The 10,038-nt window shown below is 38.6% G+C and overlaps 1 pseudogene; it reads right to left on the bottom strand.

The window, feature by feature from the left end:
• Positions 1-6,550: 6,550 nt before the first annotated feature.
• On the bottom strand, positions 6,551-6,668 carry LOC126475860 (5S ribosomal RNA; annotated as a pseudogene).
• Positions 6,669-10,038: the final 3,370 nt, after the last annotated feature.

Genomic DNA, 10,038 nt, shown 5'->3' with positions numbered 1-10,038 from the left:
GGATACTCGGTATGTGTCTTTAATGTAATGGTTACCATTTCCCTCTGCATCCTCATGCCGTTGATCATTGCTGAGTCTTCCAGCTTTAGGGGCGGTTTCCCACCCCAACGATATGGGAGTGCTCTGTCCCTATGTCCGCTCCTCCGCCCTCTTTGACAAGGCCTTCGGCAGAATGAGAGTCACTTCTTACGCCGGAAGTCTTCGGCCGTCATTGCTGATTATTAAAAGTTTAAGCAGTAGTGGGTTTCGAACCCGGGAGCGAAGACGTTTTGATTAGTATTCAAAGTCGCTACCCCTTGACTACGCGTGCAGGCTGTTCTATATTACTCAGAAAAAAGATGGATTTCATTAAAATAGTTTTTTGACTCTAAAGACAGGCCACCTAAAACAATTTCAGTTTTCTCAGTAGTCAGATCAGAGAAATTTACTTCACGTTTCTGCATTCAAACTTGGCTCTGTTTGAAAAAGATATGAAAATTGTGGAGAAGAATAGTCTTTATAATTGATATAAGACATACATTAATCGGCATTCAAAGATGTATGAATGCAAGGAGACTGCCAATTTTATTGGGATGCAAAACAAAATAACTTTGAAAAAATTAAGGTATGTAAACCCTAACCAAGAAATAATTAACTAGATTTCGGAAGTTGAGGAAGAGACAATGGCTGTCTGTACTATAGCATTTGATTACGTATAATGTTTGGGTCCTGCCCCTCACTATAAAAGAAAGTTCCTTGCTGGTTCTTCTCGATTGGTCTATCTTCGTTTACAAAGTCAACAGAATCGAGGACCGACAAAAGGTATTCTAGATTAGTTTCTGGGACCTGTATCAGTTTTTCTCTTATGTGAAATGGAGGTTTACCTTTAAAAATGTGTAGAACATCACTAAGAGCCACGGGTTCATCCCAGAAACGAGTCTTAGTTATGTACTTCTCGACATATTTTCTTAACTTTCCCTCCCTGATATTGTATGGTTCTGGACTAAACACTTGTTTTCTCTGTCTTTCCTGGACACAACACGACTAATATTTCGCAAGAAACACATTTTGAAATTGTGATAATGTGTGACAGCTCTCTGTCGTCTCGGATGCTGAAGGCACGACCGCATCCTGTTTATAACCTAGTACAACTGGCTCTTTTGTTGTTCAGAACAAGTTATAGGCAACAGGCTTCTACAAGTTTTTACGAAAATAACTGGATGAACAGATTTCTTTTCTGGGATAACATCTGGGACTGTCATTTTCTTTAGAAGGCCTTCTTCTACTATAACTGATGAAAGCGTGATGTCTGCCCCGTTTCATCTAACAGCGTATTGTGGTACTATATTTGTACTAGCTACTGTTTTCCGTACACATTCACTTTCTTGAGAAACAAGGCTATGACATTCATCATTACTCTTAACCGTATAGATACTATCATTCCTTGCTTTCTCCTTATTCAAATGTCTCCAGTTGTGTTCGTATGTGTGTTTGCACATGATCCTTCCACTTAGGCAGATCCTGTGTAAGTGTTCTTTGTATCTGACCTGACTCAGTTTGTATCTGTTGTAGTGACATTTTCTACTCTGTTTACATATCGGTAATCATCTGCTCAACAGATTTCTACAGCTCTCTCTGTAACCTGTTACCACTTAAAGTCTCTTTCTCTCGTACAAAATCATCATGTTTTTCGTATTTTGTTGCTATTTCATCTGCTTGTCTGACTATCTGTTGAACTGTGGACTGTAGTGTTGTGGATTGTAACCGAATTATATCAAAATCATCTTTAATTTTTTCAATCCGTTCTGGTATGTCTTTTACTGAAGTTTTGTGTTGGAATGTCGTTAGTTATTCCTTCATAGTCGGCGCGTATCACTTTAGTGACATGATTCGCAACGTCTATTTTCGAAGTGTTTTGCATATGAGTAAGATTATTAACATTGTTAGTCGAAGCCAGTAATCTTGCTGAAGATTTGTCAAGTCTTCGACTGTTTTCGTCAAAACTTTTAGCGAGTTTCTGATAGTTTTCATCAAGTTTTTGATTGGGTAAAGCTTCTACCCTTTGACATAGCTTTACAAAAGTGTTAGGTGTAGGGTACTTCGGAACTGGTGTTGCTCACCGGCTATGATGCTTCACCACTTGGTGGCGTGACAACATCGCTACCGTTACCCTGAATATTTTCAACACCAGTCTCGGGCATAATACCTAAAGTGTCCTCTTCCCCTGAACTTCCTGTGGTAGTTGTTTCAACTTTGTTTTTACAATAACAAAGGGTATGAACTCCCAAAATTAAGTAACGTCATCTTTCTTTTCCTCATTATGTTCAGTACGTAAAAAGTTCGCAGATGACGCTTAGCTGTAACCTACCACTGCTACGGAAAAATATTTCTTTGCGAAACAATTACATCACGCTTAGCGAGTTCGCATGCTACTGCAAAAAGTTTTGGACATTTTGTGAAAGATTTAGGTAAAATTACTACAAAAATAATACATTTTGATACTAGAAAAGAAACCAAATTCTATGCATAGCACGCAGTGGGTCTCGTAAAAAAACAATTCTACCCCGACATTTAACATTAACAAACGCTACGGATAAGGTGTTAGAATTACTCTCTTAATTTTTACGTGCCGCGCAGTCGGCCATTTTGAAACAATTCAATCCAGCCAGGAATTAATCCGTTTTCAATTACCTCCTTTTACAGCCTCGAAGAACCGCTAAGCTCTTTCGCACATTCACTAAAAGGTGTGACAGGACTGTAGTAATTTTGTACACCGATTTCTTCACTTGAATGGGTATTATTAAATAATGAACAGACGTATTGCCATATGCCCGAACTCTATTGAACGCTAAAAAAGTAAACGTTATTTGAAAGATATTTACGCCGATCTGTGATAATTCTGATCTGACTTTGTGGACCAAAAGCGTCAACTGAACGATTAGTGTGAGAACTTAGAGGTTTGTGTGAGATAGCGTTAGAAGAAAGATTAAGGAAAGGCAAACCTACGTTTCTAGCATTTGTAGACTTAGAGAAAGCTTTTGACAATGTTGACTGGAATACTCTCTTTCAAATTCTAAAGGTGGCAGGGGTAAAATACAGGGAGCGAAAGGCTATTTACAATTTGTACAGAAACCAGATGGCAGTTATAAGAGTCGAGGGACATGAAAGGGAAGCAGTGGTTGGGAAGGGAGTTAAGACAGGGTTGTAGCCTCTCCCCGATGTTATTCAATCTGTATATTGAGCAAGCAGTAAAGGAAACAAAAGAAAAATTTGGAGTAGGTATTAAAATCCATGGAGAAGAAATAAAAACTTTGAGGTTCGCCGATGACATTGTAATTCTGTCAGAGACAGCAAAGGACTTGGAAGAGCAGTTGAACGGAATGGATGGTGTCTTGAAGGGAGGATATAAGATGAACATCAACAAAGGCAAAACGAGGATAATGGAATGTAGTCGAATTAAGTCGGGTGATGTTGAGGGTATTAGATTAGGAAATGAGACACTTAAAGTAGTAAAGGAGTTTTGCTATTTGGGGAGCAAAATAACTGATGATGGTCGAAGTAGAGAGGATATAAAATGTCGACTGGCAATGGCAGGGAAAGCGTTTCTGAAGAAGAGAAATTTGTTAACATCGAGTATAGATTTAAGTGTGAGGAAGTCATTTCTGAAAGTATTTGTATGGAGTGTAGCCATGTATGGAAGTGAAACATGGACGGTAAATAGTTTGGACAAGAAGAGAATAGAAGCTTTCGAAATGTGGTGCTACAGAAGAATGCTGAAGATTAGATGGGTAGATCACATAACTAATGAGGAGGTACTGAATAGGATTGGGGAGAAGAGGAGTTTGTGGCACAACTTGACCAGAAGAAGGGATCAGTTGGTAGGACATGTTCTGAGGCATCAAGGGATCACCAATTTAGTATTGGAGGGCAGCGTGGAGGGTAAAAATCGTAGGGGGAGACCAAGAGATGAATACACTAAGCAGATTCAGAAGGATGTAGGTTGCAGTAGGTACTGGGAGATGAAGAAGCTTGCACAGGATAGAATAGTATGGAGAGCTGCATCAAACCAGTCTCAGGACTGAAGACCACAACAACAACAACAGCGTTAGTGGCTTCGGTATATTGTAGTTTAGGAATGGTTTCTCGTGGTTCGTGATTTTATGTCAAAACAGTTGCTGAACGAAGTGTAGCTGGAAAGCCACTCGTTCCTAGCAGATCCGAATCTCTTTTAGACCGGAAATTCCACATTTTACTGTGGGAGACAATGACGAAATCACGTGAAGTCTTTATCTGAATTTTGAGGTGGAGAAAGCAAGCAGTAAGGAAATAGTGTCTTGGCGTTGTTGTTTTAGTGGGTTTGAAGGTGAAAGCAAGCACTTATAAAATAGTGGTTTCGCGATATTGTGTTACAGCTTTTGCGACGTCATCGTGAACGCCGATGTATGTCAGGTAATGTTTGGAAATCTCTGTACAGATATGCGGACTGAGCTATCTTTGTAATTAGGAGAATGGACATACTACAGTTATATGTGATACAGCGAGAACCACCCTAAGTCACTAGGAGATTCACGCACGCGGTCTCGAATTTAGTTGCTTTTCCTATAAAAACCAAAACGACAAATCAAGAAACGTCGTTACTGAGGACACTCTAATCGTCTCTCCTATCGTGCAATTGCTGTGTTTTAAATAGTCTCAATAGTAATGAGTCCGCGGAAAGTGAATGCCTGAAGTAGAATTAATTTTGTGTCTATTTTGAAATTCAAGTTGTTTAAAAGTGAAAAGTGGCGCTGACACCCAAGTTTATTCTATAAATTTTTCTGCTTTTCTGCTTAGAGGCGTTTGTTTCATTGGAGTATTCGTCAAATCAAAGCTAACTTGTACCAGTTCATAAGAGGAAACAGGCAATAAATACAGAACAATTTCTATTTTACAAAAATAAAAACAGTGTCCCGAGTCTCATTTGCCCCATATTTAACACTCAAAGATATTTAAGAAATAAACTTCAGTTTTATAGCAAACGAACAATTTACAAATATCGTAAAGTAGCAACAGGAAGTCAAAGATTAGGTAAAGAAAATTCTGAATTTTATAAAAAGTGAAGATGTTAATTCAAAAAAAAATTCTGAATATTAGTTTAGATTTATTAATTTTCGAAGGGAGAAATTACTTTGTATTTCTTGAGTTAAAAAGGAGAGAAATTATCTCCAGGATTTTATTTAAAAGTAAAGATGACTGATTATTGAAAGAAAGATAATAAATAATAGTTGAGACGGTGAGAATTTTAAAACGAATTAACTCCTTGAAATTCAAGTTACGCAACTACATTGTTGTAGCATGGTTGCTACATGGAGATGAACAGAGAAGGTAGTTGTCATTACGTCACAAACTTAAAGCCTACGTCCGAGATCTTAAGTAGTTCAAAACATTAGATTTACCGCATTCATACCCATACGGTTCGCCGCGGTGATACTTCCCCGTGACGTCACTCAGACGTGCCTATGCTGTTTCGGCTGTGTCGGGTGCTCTGATCGTGTGGAGACGTAGATATTTCATGAAAAATGCAACTTGCGTTCTTTACTGGTGTGCTAATCGATCCGATCGTAATATGAAGCTTACAGAAATCACATTTCATTCGTAATTGGAGCTGTTGAAGCAATAATGTATTTTCTTTTGCTTACATGAATTATGGTTGCTTTGTTTACATTTATTGTAGTGGTGATTTGAGTTTAGATTTGCCCTACTTTACTCATTGTCCGTTCTTTCTCTTCATTTCTGTGTTTTTCTTCAGCTTCCAAATCGCAGAACTTCCGACGTCTGAGCCACCTTGTATCAACGGTTTCGCACCCAAACAACACACGGCTACGTAACGCACTCATTGTCGGGGCAGCATCTGAAACCTTAAATTCCTCCCGCTCATATTTATTCATTGTTCACATTTCCTCCTCCTTTAAAAAAGAATTCTGGCTAGAGCAGACGGAGACAGATGTCAGGTGTATGTGATTATTGTGAATATGATTGTATGAATGTGTTTGTGTGCTCTGCTTCGTTTCTGAAGAAGTCTTTAGCTGAAAACTTACGTGCCTACTTATTTCGTTGTTCCTGCCTGCTGCTCGGCATGTGGGTAGCAATCTTTCCGCTTTACAGTGTAGTTATTCCCTCATGAAGTTTGTTGTAAATAATCCGCTGCAGCCGCGCGAGATTAGCCGAGCGGTCTTCGGCGCTGCAGTCATGGGCTGTGCGGCTGGTCCCGGCGGAGGTTCGAGTCCTCCCACGGGCATGGGTGTGTGTGTTTGTCCTTAAGATAATTTAGGTTAAGTAGTATGTAAGCTTCGGGACTGATGACCTTAGCAGTTAAGTCCCATAAAAAAAGCACTCCGTCATCAGGCCACAAGTGGCCCATCGGGACCATCCGACCGCCATGTCATCCTCAGATGAGGATGCGGATAGGAAGGGCGTGTGGTCAGCACACCGCTCTCCCGGTCGTGACGATGGTTTTCTTTGACCGGAGCCGCTACTATTCGGTCGAGTAGCTCCTCAGTTGGCACCACGAGGCTGAGTGCACCCCGAAAAATGGCAACAGCACATGGCGGCCCGTATGGTCACCCATCCAAGTGCCGGCCACGCCCGGCAGCGCTTAACTTCGGTGATCTGACGGGAACCGGTGTATTCACTGCGGCAAGGCCGTTGCCCCTAAGTCCCATAACATTTCACACTTTTTTTTTTTTTTTTTTTGAAACCGCTGCGCTTCAACAAGAACAATGATGTACATAATTAAAATACCAGCAGGAAAAATACATTCATAACGCCACATTAAGGTTGTCTCTAGTACTAACAGGGATTCACAATGCTACATCTGAAAATTTTGATGACTTACCCATTGTTATAAAATTCCTAACAGACAGAAAAGGAAAATCTGAAAATAAACAGAAAACGTTTCTCTTTGACAACGCCTTCTATTCCACAGAAGTCCAGCTATTATTGTATTGTGTAAATGGAGATAGGTATAAACTACTAAAATCTGTCTTTAATTATAAAACCTAAAAGAGATAAATTATCAGACTGGAAGCATATTTATAATCAAAATGACGTTAATATAGGATGACTCGTTTCACATTACTTCGATTTATCGAGCAAATCGATGCATGGAATATGAAACGAATAAACTATTATTATCTGACAAAGCGTGGTATAGCCTTACGCGTATACTTTGAAAACCTCAAAATGAAATTCAAGACTAAAGTCAAGAAGATGATCGAAGTAGATGTATATTGCAATTGTGATACCGGTACGTTCGCTTACTTCTGAAAAATGGACATAGTTACTGACGATAAATATTTTCTGAAAAGAAGCAAATAGGCCGTTGTTGAAAAGGTAGGACTACATGTTACACAGGTTAGACTATCATTGCCAAAGACAATTACTTACATACATGTTAAATCGAAATAGCAATGTAGTGGATCTAAGCGCTTGAGACCATTGCCTTAATCACTTTTATGGCACTGCACAAAGTTGGAACATGTTTAAAGAATTATATCGTCTTTTTAAGCTATAAATTCTGTTATTGGCCACTCACTGAATAACTCATTATAAGTAAAATTTCAAAGTGAGGAGAGATGCAAATTACAGTGAGAGTAATGCACTGATAATCTAATAAAATAAGAATATTCTGCGTGGAAGTATACCTTTATGCAGTTCTATTCCTTATTTCAATAATCGTTCACTTTGTTGATACGCAAAAGATATGACAGCATCTCTCGCTTCTTTGACCGTGGCACACCTTTATAGGCTAACAAAGCACACGTAGATAAGTTTCCTATAAATATTAATATTAAAATCTTGTGCATACGAGTTGAAAGCTGAAAATGTAACGTTCAACAAGCAGTATCAGTAAGCAAACAAACTTTTGTTTCGGTGTTCCATCTTCATTTGCTATCGACAGAAATAGACCAAAAGTGGAATTAAATAGATAACAAAAGTTTAAAGATTAAAAACAGACTTGATCGCAACTTTTTATTTTTATTGGAGTGACCGGTTTCGATTCTAATTAAGAACGATCTTCAGACTCTGAAAAAACATATTACCAGATAGAGGGATCGTTATAATAGTAAGTATATATAGCAAAATGTAGAACTAATAAATAAATATACCCAGAACGGTGGGTGGACTCCGTGGAGCGAGTTGCGCCGACCCTCGACGCTGGAATAACTGCTATCGGACAAGGAGGGAACAGTTATTAAATAGGCTTGCTCACGCCCACCGTCCTGAGTGTGACATCATTGCTATCCAACCGCTATATAGTTCTTAATGACAACCAAGTGTTGTAGTTTATATCATACTTAACATTCACTAAGTATACACAGATACTACGCAAACTGCTTTCTATCTATGTTTATTATAGATTTTCTGTTACGTTAGCTTCTTAACTATAACAGCGATTAATTTCAAATATTATGATAAAGTTTTGACTTTCATTCGTGGATACAGCGAGGAAAAAACAGATTGCTACACGAGTGACCTGTTGTTTGTTTAATTTTACATTATGCAAAGGACTGATGTTCATTCTCAAGTTCCGCTCTGAAAGTCATTTCTTCGAATTATTTAAATCTATTTTATATAAATATGCAGCGCTTTTTCTTTTAGTCCTGTAAAGGGAAATTATGTGTTGCTGTCCGTTTGACAGCCAAACAAGCCTGCACATATTCGCCCTGCCTTTCTTGGTGTATGGTTCGTGTGATTTATGCCCCAGAAACCGAACTGAAACGGTTTACATGCGGTGTAGCTCTAAATTTATTGGAGATGTGCGTTACTCTTTTTTCTCCAATGAACTTTATCGTTGACATGTTCCATTTTTCAGATTGATACGTTGCCTGTGTTATGGTAGTGATATGCTGTGTTGTGTGCAAATGACGAATTAGCATCTGTGGTGATAAAATGAAATAGGGAACTGAGAAATATTGTCTGTATGCACTCTAACAATTTATGTGCACTTCATGATATGTACATATTTTTGCATGGTATTTTACTTTTGGGAATACCATTTTGCCGGCCAGAGTGACCGAGCGGTTCTAAGCGCTACAGTTTGGAACCACGCGACCGCTACGGTCGCAGGTTCGAATCCTGCCTTGGGCATGGATGTGTGTGATGTCCTTAGGTTAGTTAGGTTTAAGTAGTTCTAAGTTCTAGGGGACTGATGACCTCAGAAATTAAGTCCCATTGTGCTCAGAACCATTTGATCCATCTGAATACCTTTTTGATTATATGGATGATTTCAAAATCGGTCCCGGCTCGAAACTAGTTATCGAGTAAATAAAAATAGTGAAATATGCAGGTTCGTTTGGTTTTCCATTGCACTAATTGAGAAACGAAATCTACTAAGGAAAATATGTGTTTATATATGTATGTCCTTCACTTTTTATCAGTAACAATTCATTCCTTTTATTTATCTGGTTATGTAGCATAATGTTCTTTCCTGAGTTGACATTTAAGTAGCAGTAATTTTCCTTTTGTTTTAGTATGTTTCTGTTAAAGATGTTTCTTCAGACAGCTTCAATGTCTTCTTGCATGTTTGTGAGTACCTGAGGTTTTTGTTTACCGTGTTGAGAACATATTTAATATATTGTTAGATATCTCAGAATCCTCCTGGATTCTTTACATTTCGTTTCAGTCTGATTGCTTCTTGCATCTCAGGATTGCATGGTACCATCCTGCTTCAGTGAATTTATCCACATTTGTCTTCGTTGCGAAGTGCACGATTTGCCGTGTTGCTGAGATGATTTGCTGTGCTTTTTAGATGTTTACTTTCTGTGTGTTAATGTATGAGTGTATATCATTGCCGCATTATTATAGATTGCGTGTGTTGCCACCAGTGACATAGGGCCTTGTGTTAAAAGTTGGTTATGCTGTTGTCACTGGGTGTGGATGACGTTGGTGTTATATGTCTGTTGTTAGTCACTTACAGTGGTACTTTAATTTGAAAATGTGTGGCCTGGAAGTTACGTATGGTCTTATTATACTTCTTATATTTCATTTGAGCAAATCATAATAACAAAAATTCAAATG

The sequence above is a fragment of the Schistocerca serialis genome, chromosome 4, assembly GCF_023864345.2.
Source record: "Schistocerca serialis cubense isolate TAMUIC-IGC-003099 chromosome 4, iqSchSeri2.2, whole genome shotgun sequence".
Classification (NCBI taxonomy): domain Eukaryota; kingdom Metazoa; phylum Arthropoda; class Insecta; order Orthoptera; family Acrididae; genus Schistocerca; species Schistocerca serialis.
The sequence above is the reverse complement of the archived record's forward strand: the minus strand, read 5'-3'. Positions and strand labels throughout refer to the sequence as shown.